Raw genomic sequence first — 23,691 nt, 5'->3', positions numbered from 1 at the left:
CCCCCATTTAATCCCCGCAAGTTTTGGCGTTATAAAGAAGCTACCGGATCGAGAAGTTGTAAAGTGTGTGAGAGAGGCTAGGTTGATGGAATTCGACACCACGGAAATGGCTGTCCAGTCAGATTGCAAATCGGAGTTCGTTTGGCCCCTCAAAACCAAAATATCCACTTGCGGGATAGTATGAACACAAAAAAGATGAACCGGTTATTTTAATGTTTTAAACCTTATGCTTAATAAAAGCCTTGAAACTAATGCAAAAACTATTGAACAGAGGGAAGTGTTAATGCACCTCCTTATTTTTGCTCGATGTCTCTTCGATTCAAACCCATTTGGAGAGAGAGAGAGGGAGATTCTTGATCAGGGCAGAGAGAGGAACAAGATGCCTGCAAGCTTGCCCATTTTAATGAAGGATTTAAAAATCTATTTTTTAGTCTTTCTCTCTCCTCCCTTTCTCTCCCCTTAAGGGGTAGTTCATGCACATGAAGAAGAATGAAGACCAATTGAAGGATGCTTGCTCTGGATTGCTCCAAGATCAAGAGGAGGCTGAGGGGAGATGTTTAGCATTGAAGATTTGTTGATCGTGGTCCATTGGCAACCGGGAAAAATAATCAAAAAATTTGCAACGTGTAAATAAGTGGTATGCTTCATTTTTACAAAGGAAAATTGCTTCTTGTTGATATTTGATGGTTGAAATGGAATTCATATGAAACAAAAAGAATTTTGGAGCTTTTTTGCATTATGATTGAGGGTTGTGCATAAAGAAATTTATATCCATAATGATAAATAGTTGTAATAATTAAATTATGGCCCGCAAAGTGCATTTTGAGTGTAAAAATGAAGGTTTTATTGGTTTCGGGTGGGGAAAAGAGATGCACATGGCATAAAATTATGAGACAAAACATCTTTCAACTATCATAATCAGTCACTAGTCATAAATTTAAAAAAAAACTTTTTTAATGCATAAATAAATAGAGAAAAAAGATAAAAATGAAAAAAAATGATTTTTACATTATAAAAATCTAGAAAATTATGATTTGTAGTTGTGGCTGTAAAATAAAGCTGAGGCATGAATTTTGGCTTCAGTTTGGCTTTGTTTGTATTATAGCTCATGTTTTTTCCGTTTTATGCAAAAAATACATACAAAACAAAACCCTACACCTATGCAATGCAGCATAACCTAAACGTTAGAGGGAAAGGGTGATGGTAAGAGATTAAGAGGGCTAAGAGGGTTTGAATCTTTGAAATATTTGATTGTGCATTCCATTTAGAATTGTGATATTTCAGTTTAAGAGGCTAGTAGCATGAGAAGTCAGTGCTAGTCTCTATACATCGAAGCATACGTTTAGTGAAAATCATGAAAGGGATATTTTTTCCACATCACAAAATGTTGATTTGATGAATATTGTTTGTGCACTAGGATCATGTGAACTATGCATAATGCATGACATGGTATTAGTCGTGGATTGCATATCAATCATCTTCTTAGGATATGACTTACACGTTGAGTGGAAAGGAGCCTTTGCTGTAGGTCAGTTATATGCTTTTCACTTGAGGACCCAATTTGTACATAAGGGAGGTGTGGTGCAGGGGGCTTAGGGTGACGAGTCTAACCATAGGCAATAATTACCTTCCTAGGTCTGTTTGATGTGCCCTAAGCATGTGTAGTGGGGAATCAAAAAGGGCTAGGGGGTTAGACATGGAGCTGGCCGACCAAGGCCATCGGATGCACCTAACTTGAGAACCCCTAGGTACACTGACTGTGACCCTTGTGCATCCTGCTGTGTCTTTGTGTGATATCTCTTTTTGTTTCCATGTTCTGTGATTGCCTTTTTGTTTTTTACCTCCTTGTCTTTCTTTTTCTTCTTCTTTTCTTTCTCTTTTTCTTTTTCTTTTTCTTTTGCTTATCTTTTCTTTTTCTCTCTTTTTTTTGGGTGTCCAAGTTACATGGTCGTGATAAAAGTTAGTCTTTGTCGTCGGAGTGAGGTGGAGAAGGGGGCCTTATAGATTTCTTAAGGAATCGGTGGCTTTGGAGGTACCCCTTGAGGTTTAGGAAAACCTAAAGGGTGGTGGTGGAGAGGAATGGAAGATTGCAGTGAGTGAAGTGGCTATCATTCATATCCTCTAGAAGAGCTAAGTAAAATGAAGATAATAGAGTAGCTCGCATCATTAGTCGAGCCATCCCAAAACTATCTATAGTGTTAGGATCAAAATGGAGTACTGGGAGGCCGCGCTCCTACGAGGTGGGGTCTTGCCTAAGGAGTATCCTAAGAAGTCTAAGGTAATTACAAGTAGTAATAAAGGTGGTGTCAGGGCATGAAGAGAATTCATTGGTGAAGTGGATAAGGGTATCATACAAGTTCTCTAATGTGAAGATGAGGGCATCTTCATATGTAGTACAATGAGGATTATAAATTATAGGAAAATCATAACAGTCGTGGACATTGAAGTCAAAATCCACTCCCACCCTTCAAGGGTAGGGCATAAAGGTTGGGTCATTCTGTTGGAAGGGTTGAGTGTTGCAAAAGGCTATCCAAGTGTCCAGGTTGGTGTCGCAGACCCTTCTTCTCCATTTAGGTTGACATTCATAGCCAAGCACCAACCTTGGCACTTCAAAAGCCTTATTCTGGCAAAATTTGGCATCTTCAGTGGCCCATAATGTTGGGTTCTACTCCCTCTCCTCCAACCATTTCTGTCCGAGCCTACTTTCGATATTAATCACCTCCTCCACCACCTTGATGGAAAAACCCTACGCAAGGTAGTGGGGAAATTGAAGTTAAAGTCAAAGGGGCTTTTGGACGTTTCTTTCCTCTCCCAGATTACAAGGTTGGCATGGAAGCTTGCTAGGGTATCATCCTCACATGGTGGGATAGGTGCCTGGGGTGCCCTCACTCCCTTGGCATTCCATTTTCTCCTTGTCTCGTCCACCATTTGTTTTCTTCTTTTCCTCAGTGCTGCCTCTCTTTCTGCGGAGGTGTCTGCATGTTGCTGCTCTTCAGGCCATAGGGAAGGAGGCAGCGGGATAAGCTCTTCTTCATGTGGTCCCATTCCAAAGTTCACATCCACCTCCCTCTCCTGGCTTGGCTCCTTTTGATCCTCTTTGATGAATCCAAGTGAATCCAAGTGCGTCCACTTCTTGCAAGGTTAGGCCTACCAATATGAGATAGTGGTCTTGCTCTTCAAGGCTTGGGCCAACTCCCCTAGGTTGTGGTGACATCTGCATTCCTACTTTCATTGTTGTACGAGCCATTTCCAGTTTCCTTTTCATGGCCTCCATGGACTCTCCCCCCTCTACTTGGGTGACATCCAATAGAGTATCTAGGAAGACTCGTTGCTACATTTGGAAGCTCACTTGGGCAGCCTTTGCTTTGCTTTGAGCAAGTATCTTTTCTTTCTCTACTTGAGTGAGATGGTGTGCCAAGGCTTTAACTCTTTGTTCATTCTGGTTAGCCCATTCTTTTGCTCTCCTTTCCATGTCTCCAACGCTTTCCCCTTGCCTCTGAGTTAGCACTGCTAGCCTTCGTTCTTGATCTTCCATCTCTCCCTTTAGCTTTTGTTACTCTTCCTGTACCAAGGCAGCTTCTTGGGTTAATCTTCCCACCTCTCTTTCATACCTACTACGAGTTCTTTCCTCCATCATCTCCTCTAGTTCTTCTATGGCTTTAGCGATTTTCTCCATTTTAGCTTGCAGATATTCGTAGCGCTCCACAATCTCTTAATTGTGCCATCGTAGGTGTCGTATGGCCTGAGTTTCTTTATTTAGTCACACCTACCATTCTTCTTCTGTCTCTTCCTTAGCTTGTAGCTGCTCCTTTAGCTCGTGAACTTCCCTTTGGGCCATGGCTATTTGGCATGTTTTCTCCAACTAGAATGCATGCATGGCGTCTTTTTTGGCTTTGAGCTCTGCTACCACAATTTTTTTCTCCTCCTTGGCTTTCTCTAATTGAGAGAGAAGCTTCTTGATATACTCATCCTATTCTTTGGGTGGCCTCTCTATTACGGGGATAGAGATTGTGGAGCCTACCACCTTTTGCCTCTTTGGGTCTTGCCTCGACTCAGTGTCTGTCGTAGTCGGCCTTTTGGTTCCTACCAGGGGGGTTCCTTCTCATGCTCCTTGGTCCATTTCTTTATTTTGGAAATACTGGACCCAAGCCATTAAGGTGCTGACATCCAATTGGGCCATAGAGCTGGGTGTGGACATGGCGATGATGGTGGCGAGCGTCAAGAGAGTTGGGTTGGGGCCTTGCCCTTGCCTTCTCACACTGTAGGTGGCATGAACTTTGACACATGGGCGCTTAAGCTCAGCCCTTTGTCTCTGATTGGGCTCGTAGGTTCCAACTCTTCCTGCTTGGAGTGCTGCTCAATGGACTTGCGCATGGTGAGGGCCGTGTCTTCCTCCTTTTTTCTCAACTCATCCTCCTCCTCTTCCTACTTTCTCCTTCTTTCCTCCTCTGCCTTTGTGGACTCCTTGCGAGCCTTTTGCAAGTTTTCCTTTTCTTGTTTCCTTCTCTCGTCTTCCTATTTTTCTAGTGCAATTTTCTTCTTCATGTTCTTAGCCTTTCCCCGGCTAGTCTATGCTTCTTGTTCCCTGTTTTTTTCTTCCTCAATTAGTGTCCTTTTGCTAGACTACACCTCCTGTTCTTCCTGGTGAGGTGGTGACCTGCTTGGTGTTTCATCAACTCCTTTTCCTACTTCTTCTTGCCCTTGTCCCAAGGCTTCCTTGATGATAGCGGTAAGAACCCCACTGAATCCAGTGGTTGCAACCTTTGAAGATGAAGCTTCCTTTTAGTCTTGGTGGCAGGAGATTCTCCTCCAACAGGCTGCCCTCCCATTGCCAAATCCTTTACCAAGGTTTCAATGGTCTTCCTCACAAAACCGTTAAGGTTCACTTCATCTAGTGACCATGCTACGATGCTCTCTAGTAGGGGGACATTAATGTGGCTCATGATGGTGTTGTACCTCTGACTAGAGAAAAACACATGCACCATCTTGTCTTGGAGATGGGCTTTGAAATTTGGGATATCTGCCAAGCTAATGCCATCATTGGTGTGAACCTGTACCTTGTCCATTCCTAGCAAGGCATATATATCTCTCTTCGGCTTCCTCTCTACTTTGTTTGCCAAGCCCAATGCCTTTTCCACCAGCTCCGGGGTCGATTCAATTTGTACCGGACGAGTTTCCTCTCCCTCATGCACAGTTACGATGCCATGGTTCCTATGGAAAGTCCTCAAGAACTCGGCACAATGGATGTAGTTTATCCCCTACCCTACTCCTTCCACGTATTTCTGCAATTTGCATTGCTTGATGATCTACCTCACAGCCCGTTCTTCAATGGCCAGGTCTTCTAGGTTGAATACCGGAACTTAAACTGGTTGAAGGCTCGTGTTTCCACTGAAAGACTGTATTTTGCCTATTCTTCTTCTGAAAAATGAAATTTGCCAATCTTTTCTTGGCCTGCCATGATGGGTGCCTGCCATGAAACCATATTCATCACTAGTGTTATTTAAAAAAATCACAAACAAAAGGGAACAATGACATATTTGATGAACTGAATTGCTTGAGTGCAGAAATCAACTTTTCTTTCAATTGGTCTGTTGATTTCAAATTTTATTGACCTTTTCCGCACTCACAAGTTGTTCCATCCTACCAACGTGTGCCTTTTCTTTATTGTTTTCCTTGTGTGTTTGGTTTGATTTACCTTACCCGTACCTTTGCCTTACCCTTACCCCCTTCCCATGGGAATTGAGAAGAATCACTAGAATGGCCTTCTAAAACAAGTCTTTCAATGCCTGCCAATACCTTTATAGGAGGTAGGCAACTACTCGAACCTCCCCCCAGATATTCCTAACCTAACCCAAGGACTTCATGCCTTGACTGTCAATCCCCCATGAAAGAAAAATGCTCCCCAAACAAGTACATAGACCATATAGCATAAAAAACAATACTCATAAACGAAGAACATCACCTAGACTTGTCCACGAGAAGCTTCTGCATAGCAAGAGGCTCCTTCTAGGTTTTGCTAAATCTTTCTAGCACAACACTAAAACAAAACCCATTAACTGCACCGGCCCTAAACATACACATGGCCCTCTTGGCCTAATGAGATGGGACATTTTACTGCAAAATAACTAGCCCTCTTGGCCTAATGAAATAATCCACAAAACAACCATTCAGCAATGTATTGCTAAAACAAGCCCTTGGTTCTGACATAACTCTACTGAAGCACAAGACCACTGACCAAGGATAAGGGCTCCTTAGGCCCTATACTAAATGCATCAGGTTCTAGTTACAATTCCTACTCAATCTTGTAGCACACTGCCCACTTTGCTTCAAATGATAAATCTTTTTAGAGCCCATAGGGATGGTATGCTAGACATTTCTATTCCTTCTGTGTGCAACACTTGATAACAGGAGACACCATTTATTTTTGTGCAAGGATATCCAGAGTTCAATTAAACTTTCAGTTTACTGCTTGTATCCAACTGTAGAGGCGAGCTCACGCTTAACTGCCAAGACCCACATACTACTTATTGTTTCAAGAGAATACCTATGGCCATCTCTCACCTAGCCGACACACCTTCGATCCTATGGCCATCTCTCACCTAGCCGACACACCTTCGATCCTACCAGGGTGTAGTGAGCTTACCTCAATGCTCGAATGAGTTTCTGCCTCCCTCAAGCACACCGATAGCTCCACGATTTGAGATGCGAGCTCAAGCATCCTCAAGCCTCTGCCTCCAAGCTCCATCCTCCATAGTTGCACGCAATACAAGAGAAGAAAGGAGAAGAGAAGAAGAGAGGAGATGATGGAGAGATTCACCTCCATTTCTAATCCTTCTCAGTTAACTAGAGTTTGTGTCACTCTGATTTGAGGTCCTACTCAATTCCTAGCAAACACTTGGGTATCAAAACAACAAGGAGGGGAAGATTTGTGATTCAAGATTATCAATGTAGTTTAACTAGTATCTCTTGACACTATTTATCACTACCATTTCTTGTGTCTCTTGGCACAACCAAAGTCAACTCATTTCTAAGAATTTTTGGTATTGATTTTTTTTTGTTCTAGTCACTCCAACATGGCCAAAGACTATTTGGCATGTTGCTTCAAAGGAGTCGGGTTTCACACCTGGCAAACTCTTATCAAGCTCATCTTGATGAAGAAGGGCATATGGGCCATTACCAATGGACAAGAAAAGAAGCCCCAGAGTGCTGCCCTTGTAGCAATCTGGCAAAAAAATGATGACAAGGCTCAAGTCATCATAAAAATTGAGTTGGATGATAGCTACATTCATCATGTGAATACTTGTGACACACCCCATTACACCTAGGATAGATTGGACACATTGTTTGGTGCCAAGTCAATGTTTTCTAAATATTGTTGGGGGTAAAGGCACCTCCACCTAGCCGCCCATGTATTACTACACTGACAGTCACCACCACTGCACAATGCAGGTGGCGGGCGCCCATCATCATCACTTTATTCTTTATTCTTTTAGTGACATTTTGAATTAAGGAAGGCCCGGTCACACATTGTGACTGTTGGAGTTCCCATTTCTTGTCTCTCTCTTTCTTGCTCTTGCTCTCCTACCATAGCTCTCGAGTGCAAGCTTCGATCCTTCTCACCTTTCAACTGGTATCAGAGCACGACTTCCCAACTCTTGAGCTTGCCTCGTGGCATTCTCAGCTTTCCATTGACTCCCCACTTGCATTGGGTCTCCTTCCCGGCAGCCATAGCTCATTCTCTTGAGCTCCCGTCACTCCCGGGCTTCCCGACTTCTTCCCAATCTATTGAGGCACCATCAGGCCACTGACATTGAGGTATTGCTTCATTATTTCAGAGTTTTATTTTAGTCCATAGGTCCAGGCAAACAGGGCAGCCACCATTGAAGCTTCCAACCTTCATATCTCTTTGCCCTCGGTTATGGGCTGCTAGAGACTTGTTCCCAGGTCCCCTTGGCTCATGTTTGAGCCCTCCAACCACTCCACAGTTGCCACATGGACCAGCAAGACCAGCAGCAACTCCACACAGATTTGCATCTGTTTTGTGGACAGCAACACATCAATCACTCCAGCCCCAGCTCCAGCTTTTTGGCATTAAGCACTTGTTTGGGGCTCCGTTTCAGGCCTTTTGCACATGTATTGATGCTTGGCATTGATCCTTTGGGATTAGGTATTGGTTGGTGACTAAAAATAGTGTTTCAAGACTATTATAAACAGTCCATAGACATTTGATGCTAGTGCTACATTCACAATTTATGCCTATTCTTGTTTGGGCATGACTACATAACCGGTTTGATGCCTATTGCATCCCCATTGACTTGGGGATTGAAGCTACATGCAATGCTATGATTTTGGCCTGATTATAGGGCTAGAAATACTCAATTTATAACAGTAAATGCATGATGAATACTCTTGGGCTGAAGCTATCTTTCATGCTTTAACATATGCCTATTGGTTCCGGGTGTATGTCTTGGGTTATGCTATGATGTCTTGATCATTGAGAGACGACTTCGAGCTTGTCATTGGATCCGGATGCTTTTGGAAGCTTGAGCTTATTTCAGCCCGCACTTATTGACATTAGTCTATGCTTGATAGTGGTCAATGCTTTGACAGTTATATGCTCCTTGGGTACATGCTTACCCGACACCTACAGCTTGATGCATTTGTCTTGGCATAGTGTACCATGTACTTGTTGAGCTTTAGTGCTCTCTGAAGACTTGACTTGAATTCTCATTTTCTATTCCAGAACTTTGTATTGGATGTCATTTTGGTTGTCATATATATTTATTGGGATGTCTGTCTTGCTCATGGATGCTACCTACAGTTGCTTTGTAGCCGTCATGCTCTTGGGATGCTATTGAGGCATTGTCTTGGTTACCTGTCTTTGGTACTGTGACTTGGTTTGATTGAGCTTTTGAGCTCGTTTATCTGCCTTTTGTGCCAGTGGGAGCATCTTGTATGCTGGACCGGCATTGAGCAGGAGGTTTATGCTATATGATCATTTTGCAGATACCTGAGACTTTGGGATCTCTTACACTTAAATGTTGCATGGTTCATGCACTGATATCTTGGAGTTACTTTTGACTTGAGCTTGGGCTTTGCACTCTTGTGAGCATACACCTACTGGTGTCAGGTCTTGTCAGTGTTATGTATACTTTGCCTTATTGTCCAAGGGGTATGCCTACTCACTGACGGATGCTTTGGTGACATGTTTGGGTGTTTGCTCAGGGTCTTGATGATTGTTTGGTGTTGATTTATGCATATTTATGGCTGTTCATATCTTGGCTGTCATTTCTTGACTTGGTACATTGATTTGGTCAGCAATTGCCTCTCACAGTACCCTACTATCATTTATTACAGCAAGCATATAACTCCGGACTCACATGGATTTTTCATGCTAAAATGATGTACTTTCACTAGTACTTGGTGGGCAGCAACTTGGGCTACACTTTTCTCGCCATTTTCTCTTGATTTTGGTGATTTTTTGGTCCTTTTTTGTAGTAAACAGCAAGCAATTTTGAACTGTATGTAGTCTTCCAACCTGCATTATGGCAAGTTCGTTCACTGATCAAGCTATTTTCAACATCACTAAGCTTGATGGTATGAATTACTCGTATTGGAAGAGCCAGATTTGACAGGTATTGGTGCAGAAATTGTAGATCAAACCATTGAGGTTCAGTGGGCAGAGCAACTATGCCAGATCGGGAGTGGTTTGAGCTTGATGAGTTATGCAAGTCCACTATTGTATTATCTATCACAGAATAGGTTCATTACAATGTATTTGAGGAAGAACAGAGTGCATGGCACCTATGGGATAAAATCAAGAATCTCTATGACAAGAGAAGTTCAGCAAGTCAGATGTATTGGTTGAAGCAGCTTCTGGATCTGCGCATGAAAGAGAATGTGATCATGTCTGCTTACTTGAGCCAGTTCCATGCTACACTCAAGAACTTGACTTCGCATGACATTATTTTTTGCAGAGGATGTCACTCCTCTTTTCTTGCTTGGTTTTCTTAATGAGTCATGGGATGTATTTCGCACTGCATTATGTGTCTCAGCTACTACCTTGAAATTATCTGATGTTGAGAGTGCTCTTCTACAGAAAGCGTTTAAACGTAAGAATTTGGATGCCTCTCATGTGTTGCATGCTATGATAGTTAGAGGCAGGAATGATGGATATGGAAAGCATGGCAGTGGCAGTGGCCGTGGACAGGATTCTTAGAAATCTCGGTCCAAGTCTCGTGGGAAGTCATGTAGCAAATCCCATGGTAGGAATGCAGATGTTACTTGTCACCATTGTGGAAAAATGGGCCATATTAGGCCACAATGTCATGAACTGTGCAATGAAAGGCGCAAAGATAAGGGGAAAGATAAAGTGCAGGATAAGTCTTCTGATCACAGCATAGTGCCTGCAAAGTCCAGTGTTAAAATTGAAGAGATCAATGTTATGCAGCCTAAGGATGTTGATGATGATGATTATATCCTTGCAGCTTCTTCTAGTGCTTCGTAGATGACAGAGATACACCCTATGTATGCATAGTGTTGGCTCTTGGACTTAGATGCATCCTTTCATGTGACACCTTGGTGAGAGTGGTTTCATTCATACCGCACTGTTTCGGGTTCTGTGCGCTTGGGTAATGACAGCTCTCTTGACATTGTGGGCATTGATGATGTCAGGATGCAGTTTTCTTCTGGCAATAGTTTTGTTATGCAGGGTGTACGTCATGTATCTGCTTTGACAGGCAGTCTCATGTTAGCTGGACAGCTTGATGACACAGGTTATCATGTATCTTTTGAAGACTCTACATGGAAGATCACTCGTAGCAGACTTGTGATTGCGAGAGGTGCCAAGGCTTGCAACCTCTATCCCTCGATTGTATCCACTTCTTCCATTGATCATGTTTTGTCTGTGGGTTCTATCCCACATGCACATCTTTGGCATGCCCATTTGGGCCATATGTCCTTGAAGGGAATGAAAATGCTTTCTGGTTTGCAGTACTTACCACCCCTTGATTATGCATGTTTTGATTCATGTGAGCATTGTCTTTATGGCTGGCAGACTAGGTCTACGCATAAGAAGTCTGGTAGGCCACGCATGAGTGAGCCCTTGGCATTGGTACATTCGGATGTCTCTGGGCCCATGCCTTGTCAGTCTATGGGTGGTGCAAAGTATTTTGTTACTTTCATAGATGATTTTTCAAGAAAAGTTTGGGCTTATCCCATTAAATTGAAATCCGATGCCTTGGATGTGTTTCAGAGATGGCTTGCATTGGTTGAGAACCAGCATGGGTATCGGCTAAAATTCTTAAGGAAAGATAATGGGGGTGATTATGTCTCACATGCTTTTGAGTAGTTATGTGATGAGAGGGATATTAAGCATCAGTTGACCGCCCCCTACACCCCCCCCATAATGGTTTGGCTGAGCGGATGAATAGAACCATCAAGAAGCGTGTACACTGTATGCTTAGCCATGTAGGCCTACCACATAGCTTTTGGGAAGAGGCAGTTAGTACAGCCGTGCATGTCATAAACAGATCACCTCTAATGGTTTGGATTTCCAGGTTGCAGAGGAGGTATGGAATGGAAAACCTCCCTCTTATGCACATCTCCGTGTCTTTGGATGTGAGGCATTTTGCCATGTGCCTAGGGACAAGAGAAGTAAGGTGGATCCTAAGAGTGTCAAATGCATTTTCCTTGATTATGGAGATGTAGGTGAGATGGGTTACCTTCTCTGGGATCCGCAGGTGCGGAAAGTCATCCGCAGTCATGATGTAGTCTTCCATGAAGACAAGATGCATAGGCAGCCTGAGAGAGTTGTTGAGATCCGTAGAGTCATATTTTAGGAGGAGTCGAGGGCTCCTGCATAGCTAGTTGGACAGCTTGTAGTTGTAGCAGATGCTCATGGTCAGGGTATTCGACAGGCAGTTAGGTAGACCGCAGAGCCTGCCATGAGACAGTCTACTAGAGGCAGATGTCCACCTGATAGATTTCAGCCCTCGATGCATTATGTCTTGGTTACAGATGCAGGAGAGCCTTTCACCTATGATGAGGCTATGTGCAGGGGTGACAGTCACTCCAGCGAGAGGGCTATGCAGTCTGAGATAGACTCCTTGCATAAGAATAAGACTTGGGATTTGGTTTCCTTGCCTGAGGGCAAGAAGGCTTTGCTATGCAAGTGGGTGTACAAGTTGAAAAGTACCCCTGGATACCCCAAGCCAGCATACAAGGCTAGACTCGTAGCAAAGGGGTTTAAGCAGGAGCATGGTGCGGACTTTGATGAGTATTTTCTCCTGTGGTTAAGATGACCACCCTGCACTTAGTCTTGGCTTTGGTTGCTCAGCTGGACTTGGATTTATACCAAATTAATGTCAAGACGGCTTTCTTACATGGGGACTTGCATGATGAGATTTATATGGAGTAGTCTAAGGGCTTTGCAAAACCTGGTAGGGAGCAACTAGTGTGCGAATTGAAGAAAAGTTTTTATGGCTTGAAGCAGGCACCTAGGGAGTGGTATCATAAGTTTGATGCCTTTATGCAGTCACAGGGCTACAACATAAGTGCTATGGATCCGTGTGTTTACACGAAGAAAGCCCATGATGGTTCTTTACTGATTTTAGTACTCTATGTGGATGATATGTTGCTAGCAGGGAAAGATCATGATGAGCTAGATGATCTTAAGGCTCAACTTAAGAAAATCTTGAAGATGAAAGATCTGGGATAGGCCGCTCACATACTTGGTATGCGCATTAGACGCGACAGGCATCAGGGACTCCTCTACTTGTCACAAAGGGAGTACATTCATAGAGTCCTTGAGCGCTTCCGCATGCAGGACGTAAAGCCTATTGGCTGTCCATTGCCTTCTTATGTGAAGGTATCATAGGCTGATTGTCCGCAAACAGATGAGTAGAGGGCCGAGATGGCCAAGATTCCCTATGCATCCGTAGTGGGCAGTCTTATGTATGCCATGATTGCCACTCGTTTGGATATTTTCTTTGCAGTTGGTGTTGTGGCACGCTATATGGCTACACCTGGCAAGAAGCATTGGGATGCCGTGAAGGGTATCATGAGATATTTGAAGGGCACTGCAGATATGTGCATATGCTATGGCAGCCAGGATACAAGAGTCGTGGGATATACTGACTTTGATTATGCAAGACATGCAAATAGTAGGAAGTCCACTTTCGGCTATGTCTTCACCTATGCTGGAGGTGCTATTTCTTGGATATCCAGGGTCAAGAAATGCACGGCCCTTTCTATACAAAGACCGAGTATGTTGCAGACACTGAGGCTTGCAAGGAGGCCATTTGGTTGGGTTGTTTGGTTGCTGACCTTGGTATTGATGCTATCCCTAGATTGCATTTGGATTCAATGAGTGCTATTCAGTTAGTCAAGAATCTGGTCTTCCATGCAAAGATGAAACACATTGAGGTGAGGTATCACTTCATACGTGGTGTCATTGAGGACAAGTCTGTTGATCTTGTCAAGATCTCGACTGACCAGAATCCTGCAGATCTGCTCACGAAAAGCCTCTCTACAGAGCACTTTGCCTTCCTCAGGAGGTTGATGGGCGTGGGATGAGATGACGTCTTTCCTCATCTTGTTCTACATGTGTACATCTTGTACTGTCTTTTTTTTCCTTTTTTCTTTTTCACTCCTCACTAGGGCAGATTCACCTTTAAGTGGGAGGTTGTTGGGGGTAAAGGCGCCTCCGCCTAGCCGCCTGTATATTACTACACTGACAATCACCACCCCCACTGCACACTGCAGGTGGCAAGCGCCCGTCACCGTCACTTTATTCTTTATTCTTTTAGTGACAATTTGAATAAAGGAAGGCCCGGTCACACATTGTGACTGTTGGAGTTCCCATTTCTTGTCTCTCTCTTTATTGCTCTTGCTCTCTCGCCATAGCACTCGAGTGCAAGCTTCGATCCTTCTCACTTTTGAAATATGGATTGCTAATTGAATTCTTTAGACTAGACATGAAGCCTAATACATTCATGGCATCTCATCTGAACTCCATGTTAAGTCTCCTAACCCAGCTTGTAGGAATAAATCTAAAAATTGATGAAGATATTTGTATTGGTGTTTTGTTAAAAAAATTGCCTCCTGATTATGATAATGTTTCAACCACTTTAATCAACATGCCAAACCCTAAATTGATTGACACTAAGGCCTCTCTATTGGAAGAAGAAAAGAAGATATAAAAAATAAAGAAGATTCAACTACTTCTAAGGATGAACAAATGTTGTATATCAGTAGGAACAAAGGAAAAAAGGACCAACTATTTTGTGACTTTTGCAAAAGGACCGGACACACTGAGAAGTTCTGTCATGCTGGAAAGAGGTATAAAAAGGCCTATCTTGCAGCTGTAAAAGAAGAAGAAGATCATAGAGCAAAGGAAGAAGAAGAAGAAGAAGAAAAAGATCATCATGAGCAGAAGGACAAGCCTCACCAGTCCTTCTATTCCCAATTTTTTGATAGACTTTTTTGAAGCCTTGTATAACCTTTCTCTAATGCCTCTATCATAAGATTTGTAAACTCCTCATATAACCTGGCATTACAGCCTCCTATGTATACTCTGTGAGGCCCTTGTTATAGCATCTAGATGTCCACCATGTTTTTGGTACCCACACTTAGCCTTTTTTTAACGATTGCCTCTAGTGTTTTCCATGTTTGTGGTGTGCCCACACTTTACAGGTGGTGAATCACTAAAGACTCTACACACTTTGTTCCTTTCAGGTTATGATTGAGGAGGGGTATTGAGATTTAGGCAATTACACATAGTATAGCCTCATTGTATGGAACCGTTTTTGGGTAAAGAATATGCAAGCTATCCAGAATCTCATAAGCACAAAGTAGAAAAGTGGATCTACCCTAGAGCTATAAAGCATTATACTTTCCTTTCATTTTAAATGCAATATGATGGCACTTTTATCCTTTCAGTCAAGTGCCTGATGAGTCATTGTCCAACCACACAAGACTATGTTTATGAGTTCAAGTATCAATCATCTTGGAATCTAATTCACTTGTGTGATATTCTATTGTCAATTCTATGTCTTCATGAGTTCACTCTATGTGTTCAAGCCTACCATAACCAGGCTCAAATCCATGCATTCCAATAGATAGCAAATTCGTCAATGGTAATGTTCTTTTTGCAAGTGCATTGATAAATCTCTAATAATATCCCACTGATGATGATAGAAATTTGTGTCCCTTTTTTGGAGTGCGTGGTGGAATCATAGCGACTATAATCTTTATCTTTTCATGGTTAGTGGCAATAGTACCCGAGCTAACCACATGGCCAGTAACAACCTATACAGTACTCCAAAGATGCACTTTCATGGATTAAAAGCTATGCAAAAATGTCTGCAACACTCAAAATATTTCCTTAAAATGATTAGTTGTCTTTTCCTTGTGGTGGATGCCCCTAGATCCTCAATGAAGACTTTTAACTCCTTTGGAAAGATGTTACCGAAAGTCTTATATAAGTTGTACATTGCCAAGAACCTAACACATTGACAACTGAAAATCCGTAAGCAACAAGGCTCAAAAATTTTCAAGTCAACAGGAGAGGAAAATATCACTCTCAAAATCCCTATAAAAGAACTTGATCCACCTTCAAAGAAAACAGAGAGCTACAAAAGTGGACAAGGAATCCAAGAGACTAGAAGAAGAGCACAAGCAAACACTAGAAGAGAAGGAAGAACAACTAAGGCAAAAGGAAGGAGGAGATTTCTCTAGCAAAGATGGAATCAAAGATTGAGCCTACAAGCTAGCACATTGCTGCAACATGAAATCCATGCCACGACACCTAAGCTTAACACTAGCTTAAGAGTAGAGGAGCAGTGTGCTCCCCAATCTCAACTAGCTGAACCTCATAGGAACTCTCCTTGCTAGGGCTTGGGGAGCCAAAAAAACAAATGCAATCCCCTCAACAAGATCCATTAGAGCAGTCTAGGAAGAAGGGTGTGACTCCTAGTAAGATCAACAAAAGAAAGAATGAGTGCAGGAACCAAGCCCCCTCTATGGTGGCCACAATAAGCATTGTCAAAAGAGCAAAGGGCTCCATGCCAAGCCATGCATTCCTTGGTAAATCTCTGAGGTCCCCTTGAAATGTAACTATTGCAGAGCATCAAGATGATGTCTAGCATGCCCCCTCCCAATGCAAACAAAGAAAGGAAAATAGAGAGAGAAAGAGAGGGGGAGAGAAATAGAGAGAGGGAGAGGGAAAAAAGAGAGGAGGAGGAGGTAGAAAAGAAGGGTGAGGTAAAGAGAGGAAGGAGAGTGAAAAGAAGAGAGAGAGAGGGAGAAAGAGAGATATAGAGAAAAAATAGAGAGCGAGAGAGAGGGAGAGAGAAATAGGAAAACAATGAGAGAATGAGAGAGAAGGTTAAGAAAGAAAAGTAAATGGAGAGGGGGGAGAGAGAGATAAAGAGAGGTGGGGTGACATTTCTTTCAATATCTTTGTTTCTTAAGATTTTTATTTTCTATCTTTGATTGTCTTTGCAATGAGATAAGTTGAGTGAGAGTGGGGAGGGAAGGAGGGAGAGAAATAGAGAGAAGAAGGGAAGGGAAGGAAGAGAGAGATGGAGAGAAATAAAAAATGGGAGAGAGAGGAGCTTCATAAAAAAGTGTCAAAACCCGAGCATGGCATTTTACAGGTTTGTAAACAAGAAAGAGAGAGAGAGAGAGAGGCTGTCACCATTGCTGCCATCCACGAAGAGGGAGGAGACAAGTGTAAAGGAGAAGGAAGGAACCTGTGAAGGAGAAGAAGAAGAAGGAGAGAAGTGCAAAGGGATTCTTCTTCAAGCTTTGAGGTAAGTGCATTATCTCTTCTCTCTTTGTTTTTCTCTTTTCTTTACTTCTCTCTTTCTTTTTGTTGATGAAGAGTTTATAGAGAGAAGAAGAGAGAGAGATCAACGTGCGCAAGGGAGATTGAGAGAGAGAGAGAGAGAGGTCACTGCCATTGCCAATCCGCCACAAAAAGAGAGAGGATAACTACAAAGAAGAAGGAGGGAACCGGTGAAGGAGAAGAAGAAGAAGGAGAGAAGCGTGAAAGGATTCTTCTTCAAGATTTGAGGTAAGTGCATTATCTCTTCTCTCTTTGTTTTTCCCTTTTCTTTACTTCTCTCTTTTATTTTGTTGATGAAGAGTGTATAGAGAGAAGAAATGAGAGAGATTAACATTCGCAAGGGAGATTGAGAGAGAGAGAGAGAGAGGTCGCTGCCACCACCAATCCACCACAAAAAGAGAGGAGACAACTGCAAAGAAGAAGGAGGGAACCTGTGAAGGAGAAGAAGAAGAAGGAGAGAAGCGCGAAATGATTCTTCTTCAAGCTTTGAGGTAAGTGCATTATCTCTTCTCTCTTTGTTTTTCTCTTTTCTTTACTTATCTCTTTCTTTTTGTTGATGAAGAGTGTATAGAGAGAAGAAGTGAGAGAGATCAATGTGCGCAAGGGAGATTGAGAGAGAGAGAGAGAGAGGTCGCTGCCACCTCCAATCCACCACAAAAAGAGAGGGGATAACTGCAAAGAAGAAGGAGGGAACCCGTGAAGGAGAAGAAGAAGAAGGAGAGAAGCATGAAAGAATTCTTCTTCAAGCTTTGAGGTAAGTGCATTATCTCTTCTCTCTTGGTTTTTGTCTTTTGTTTACTTCTCTCTTTCTTTTTGTTGATGAAGAGTGTAAAGAGAGAAGAAGTGAGAGAGATAAATGTGCGCAAGGGAGATTGAGAGAGAGAGAGAGAGAGAGAGAGAGAGAGAGAGAGGTTGCTGCCACTGCCAATCCACCACAAAAAGAGAGGGGACAACTGCAAAGAAGGAGGGAACCTATGAAGGAGAAGAAGAAGAAGGAGAGAAGCGCAAAAGGATTCTTCTTCAAGCTTTGAGGTAAGTGCATTATCTCTTCTCTCTTTGTTTTTCTCTTTTCTTTACTTATCTCTTTCTTTTTGTTGATGAAGAGTGTATAGAGAGAAGAAGTGAGAGAGATCAACATGTGCAAGGGATATTGAGAGAGAGAGAGAGAGAGGTCGTTGCCACTACCAATCCACCACAAAAATAAAGGGGACAACTGTAAAGAAGAAGAAAGGAACCCGTGAAGAAGAAGAAGAAGAAGGAGAGAAGCGCGAAAGGATTCTTCTTCAAGCTCTGAGGTAAGTGTATTATCTCTTCTCTCTTTGTTTTTCTCTTTTGTTTACTTCTCTCTTTCTTTTTGTTGATGAAGAGTGTATAGAGAGAAGAAGTGAAAGAGTTCAACATGCGCAGGAGGTCACTGCCACCACCAATCCACCACAAAAAGACAGGGGACAACTACAAAGAAGAAGGAGGGAACCCGTGAAGGAGAAGAAGAAGGGGAGAAGCACAAAAGGATTCTTCTTCAAGCTTTGAGGTAAATGCATTATCCCTTCTCTCTTTATTTTTCTCTTTTCTTTACTTTTCTCTTTCTTTTTGTTGATGAAGAGATGTACAGAGAGAAGAAGGGAGACAGATCAACACAAGGGGGAGAGAGAGAGAGAGAAAGAGAGAGAGAGAGAGAGTGTGTGTGTGTGTGTGAGAGAGGCTGCCACTGCCACTGTCACTTCCATTGCCACCGCATCCATTAAAAGAGAGGGGACAACTACAAAGAAGAAGGAGGGAACCCACAACCTCTGTCTCTTCTCCATCTTGCCCTCCTCGAGCTTGCATGGCAGGCACCAAGCAAGCATGTCCCCATTTCTCGACCATGGGAAGGCCTCATGCCAAAGCCAGCCACTTGGAGCACAAGGTGGAGCCTCCTCTAGTGCAGCAACATGTGCTCCCCATAGAGCACAATGACCACCAAAGAAGAAGATGAGATGGAAATCGGGCATTATCGTCCTTTGGGAGATAAGGAGAATGCAGTGCGGATATGAGCTTCTCATCCCAAAAAGATCTTTCCATCAGGACATTGTTCGGGAAGTCATGCAAGACTTGGAGCTGAAAGGGATGGAAAGATTTTGGGCACGAGTGTGGGACGGCCCACCAGTAGAAAGGTAAAGTGCTATAGCTATGATGACAAAATTAAGAGCCTACATGATGTACTACATGTACCTTCTATTACCAAGAATCTATTGTCGATTGGAGAGATGGCAGAAAAAAATTTGCAAGAATCTATTGTCGGTTGGATAGATGATTTCAATTGATACACATGGCTGTACATTCGGAAGTACAAGGATGAGGTGCTCGATGTCTATAAGCAAATGGGTTTATAAAGAAAGATGCAAGTTAGATGGTTCGTTGGAAAGGTATAAATCCCAGCTCGTTGCAAAGGGATATGCACAGCAATATGGCCTAGATTATGAGGAGACTTTCAGCTCGGTTGCCAAGATGAAAATGGTGAGAATAGTCATTGCATTAGCGGCTTCTAAGGGCTGAAAATTATGAAAAATGGATGTCAAAAATGCACTCCAAAATGGTGACTTTCTTGAAGAGGTATACATGGAGTAGCGTGAGGGTTATGTATACAACATGAGGTGTATATGGATGGTAGCTAGCAACCCCATCTATCATGCTAGATCCAAACACATAGAGATTCATTACAATTTCATCAGAGAAATGGTACTTGCAAGACATATTGATCTACTTCATGTGAAGACAGAAGACCAGGTAGCCATATCTTTACCAAATCACTTGGTATAGAGAAATTCGTTCGTTTCAAGGATCTACTTGGAGTACAACAACTAGCCTGAGCTCAAGAAATGGAGTTTGAGAAGGGGGAGGATGAGCTTGATTCGTTCGTTTCAGGGATCTACTTGGAGTACAACAACTAGTCTGAGCTCAAGAAATGGAGTTTGAGAAGGGGGAGGATGAGCTTGATTCTTTTAATCTTAAAACACCTCCATCCATTGAGATTGAGGGTGAAGACAAGAAAGAAGAGATAGAAGATGACTTAGACGTAGGTAAAAACACGAAGGAAGAAGTAGAGCTTAGAGACACTACCACTCCCTATATAAGTGTTTCTGGCTCATGGTATAACTCTTACAGATGTCCAAATGCTCCCCCAAAAAGACTTGAACAAGTTTGGAATAAGTTGAAGTGAGCAGAAGATCAATGGGACTTATTCATACCTCAGGGTCCTGACTATAATGAAAGCTTGAAGTGAAGCTCTTCTTCTTGGGCCTAACAAGTGATTAAAAAAAGCTCCTTGAGTAATACTTTTTTGAATTGATTATATTTAGCTTTTGCAATCACAAGCTCTTTTTCTTCTCGGGCCTAAGTAAGTGATGAAAAAGTTCCTTGCGAAATACCTTTTCGAATTGATTATATCTAGCTTTTGCAATCAAAGGATTTAGTTTTTTTTTGAAAATTTGATACACAAATTTTAGACATTAGGTATAGATGACATTGACAAATGAATTATGCAAGAATATTTAGTGCATATAGCTAGAAGGGTGGCAGGGTTGCATGCCCTGCCACCTAATTTTTTTTCCCTCTGTAACCGTCGCTATTTGCGTCGGAAATTTACTCTACAATCGTCCCTATTAGTGTCGCTAACCCAATTAGCGATGCTAATAGAGATGCAAATAGCAATGGTTATAGCGAAGAATTGATCGTGTCACTAATAGCTATGCAAATAGCGATGACGAGGGTAATTTTTTCCATGAATAATTACGCTGCTTTAAACGTTGCTATTAGGTCTATATGTTGTAGTGGAAATGGTTGGAAGCTAGGATGCAATTGTACTGAGCGGGGAAAACTCCAAAAGTTTTCCCAACATCTCTGAATATGTCCCTCATAATCAATGGCATGCATCTTTGCTTCCCTTAACAACTTTGGATTCCGCAATCCCACTTGGATTTGCATGTTAATCTCTAAGCCACTCAAAAAGAGCTCACAAAGCACATCACCTGGCAATGCAGTAGCTCTTCTTGGCCAAAGCCTCAGAATATCATCAAAGGCTCTAATGTATTCTTTAACAGAAGGATAGGAATCTTGCCTAATCTACATCAGTTGCCCTAAAACTTGGGTCATAGGCACCTTCTTTTCATATTCATCTAAAAATCGATCACTCAACTCCTCAAAGGATCTAATAGACCCCCTTGGGAGGCTCTAGTACCATTTTCTAGCCTCTCCCTTTAGCGTACTTGAGAATACGAGCATCCAATGAATATCATTGAACCCACTTGCAAGGCAAGTTAGGCCGTATTCTCGTAAATGCACCATCGGATCCTCATTAACTAGCCCATGAAATAGTGGGAGATCCTTATAAGGAGGAGGGCATTTAGTCCTTTCCTTCGGGATCACACTGAGGAATTAAAATCCTCGTAATCATAACCCAACTCTAGTGTCCTAGGGTCTCCAACCTCTTCCATTTTCACCTTTACTAGTGTAGGGAGGTTAATATTATCCTTAATGTCCCTTTTTACCAACTCATAAAGTGGTCTAGGGAGACCTATAGCTCTTAGCATTTCATTTCGATCCTTTCTTAGAGGATCTTCCATATCTTGCCCCTTCCTAGGCAGTTCCATGATGGGTTTATCTAGGAGCTTTTGCCCCTCATCAAAAGCAAACTTATCCTTAGCACTTAGGACCTAGGGACCGTGTCTTTTAAGCAAAGGTTTCCCTTTACATCCAGGGCTTCTAACATCCTTGTGATACTTAAAATTTTGGCATGATACCCCACCACATGGGATGTTTCAGCCATAACTGAACTCCATTGTGTGTCTTGTTTTTCCCATGGCACTATGGCTTTAGCATAATCACTTGTTGATGCCAGGACTGCCATAGCTTCCAACATACTTCTTCCAGGCCCTCTAGGTTGATGGATGGTTATACATGATTTCTCTTGGGTAGAGACTACACCAAGGAAAATCTCGGCCCATGCCATCGCATTAGAGGATGGGGTAACCACTAACTAGTTACTCTTCTCATCACCTAAATTATCTTCTGTAGAGGACTCATACTCTACATAACTAACTAAGTCCATCAGTAAGTTTTGTATAGGGAAAGTCAAGGTTTTCCATCCTTGAACAAACCCCATTTTATGGTTAGCTTAGCATACTCCTAATGGAAATTATAAACTTTGGTCCCTTTACAACCTAGATTCGGAGACCGCCAGTTATAGGCAGCTCCCGACAAATGCACCACTGATGGGACATAAAATGGGCCGGCACTGGTTATGGCACTAGCCGGACCTCATGCATACGACAGATAACCCCATCACAGGGCCTCATGGGCTAGGAGCGTCTAAAACTCACTTTGCACTAAATGCTTATGACGATTTTGGGTTTGTACCCAATATGTACACCAACGTTCATAATGCCTCGTAATAGACACATAGGGAAGCACCTCTCGACTGATTGCCGCGGCTCAACTGTGAATCTCCTACACCTTGGGGATTGGCCCTAAGATGTGTCGCTAACACATATAAAATTCGCACAAACTCCACTCTTTCATAATTCTAGGTCCCAAGAGATTTTGATTTGCCTCACAAAACTTTCTCCAACGGAAGCACGTGTCTAAACCTATAGCTTGGGTTTCCTGTCCTCTCAGTGTTGATCAAAGTTTATCAATCAATTGCAATGCATTCTAGGAGACACCATGTGGCATGCTTGATACAAGGTGTATGACGATTGTGCACAACCATTTTATGATTTAAAAAACTAGCCATGTGAGGTGCGAAAAACAACCCTTTCATGAATTTTAACTAAGCGTTACGTACTACGCTGCTTTAGGGACTAGCACCGAAACTTCCGTGCTACTAGTCGCCTATATTTAATTATGGAATGATCCCTGAATGCTATGCACAAAGAGGGAAATCAGAATTTGTATCTTTACAGCAATTTAATCGTCGCACAAACTTCACCCGCCCTCACCGTTTAGGTGTTGTTGCGGTGCATAGGTGTAAATGGTTGTTTTGTATCATTTTTGTATGTAAAAAATAATAAAAACGTAATATAACACAAAGAACAAGGCCAAAATGAGGCTTGATCTCATGCTTTAACCTTGCCAAACATTCACGCATATAAATCTTATTTTTCCATATGTTTTTAGTGTGAAAACCCCAATTTCCTCTATTTTTTGCTATTGTTTGCTATTTATTATTCATAAAAAACAGGTATTCTCTGATTTATTTGTGTTGGCTTATCATTTTGACTAAAACTTAACATTTTCTCTGATTTTATCCCATTTCCACTCCTTTTTCCTAACTCAAAATCGAAAAAAACCACTAATTTCCATTGAAAATGACATTTTATGGGTTTTAAAGAATTAACAATGGCTCTAAATTATCATGGGTTCTCCATTTCTGTAGTTACAACCCTCAAACATGATGCAAACAAGATTTAAACATAAATTCATTGCATATGAGCAACATTTAGACCATGAAACAACAAAAACAATTAAATTTCTTCATAAAATTGGAGCATATTGCGTGTCTTGCGTGTTGCGGGTTTTTAATAATTATTTTTGGTAGTCTATAGATCAACCAGCAACCATTCTTCAGTGCTAAACCTCTTTCCTCAGCCTCCTCTTCATCTTGAAGCAATCCGATCACAGCCAGACAAGCATTCTTTAGTCCCTCTTCTTCTTGATTTCTTGCATAGGAATTGCCTCTATGAAGGAGAGAGAGGGAGGAGAGAGAAAGATTGCTTTTGTATCTCCACAACTAGGCAGCCCATTGACGAGCGGAGACGGGTGATGGAGAGAAAAGATAGGAAGAAGAACAACCATGAGATTAGTTG

The sequence above is a fragment of the Lygodium microphyllum genome, chromosome 30 (assembly GCF_053477565.2).
Source record: "Lygodium microphyllum isolate KBCC chromosome 30, Lygodium_microphyllum_v1.1.10, whole genome shotgun sequence".
NCBI lineage: Eukaryota > Viridiplantae > Streptophyta > Polypodiopsida > Schizaeales > Lygodiaceae > Lygodium > Lygodium microphyllum.
This window is presented reverse-complemented; position numbering follows the sequence as displayed.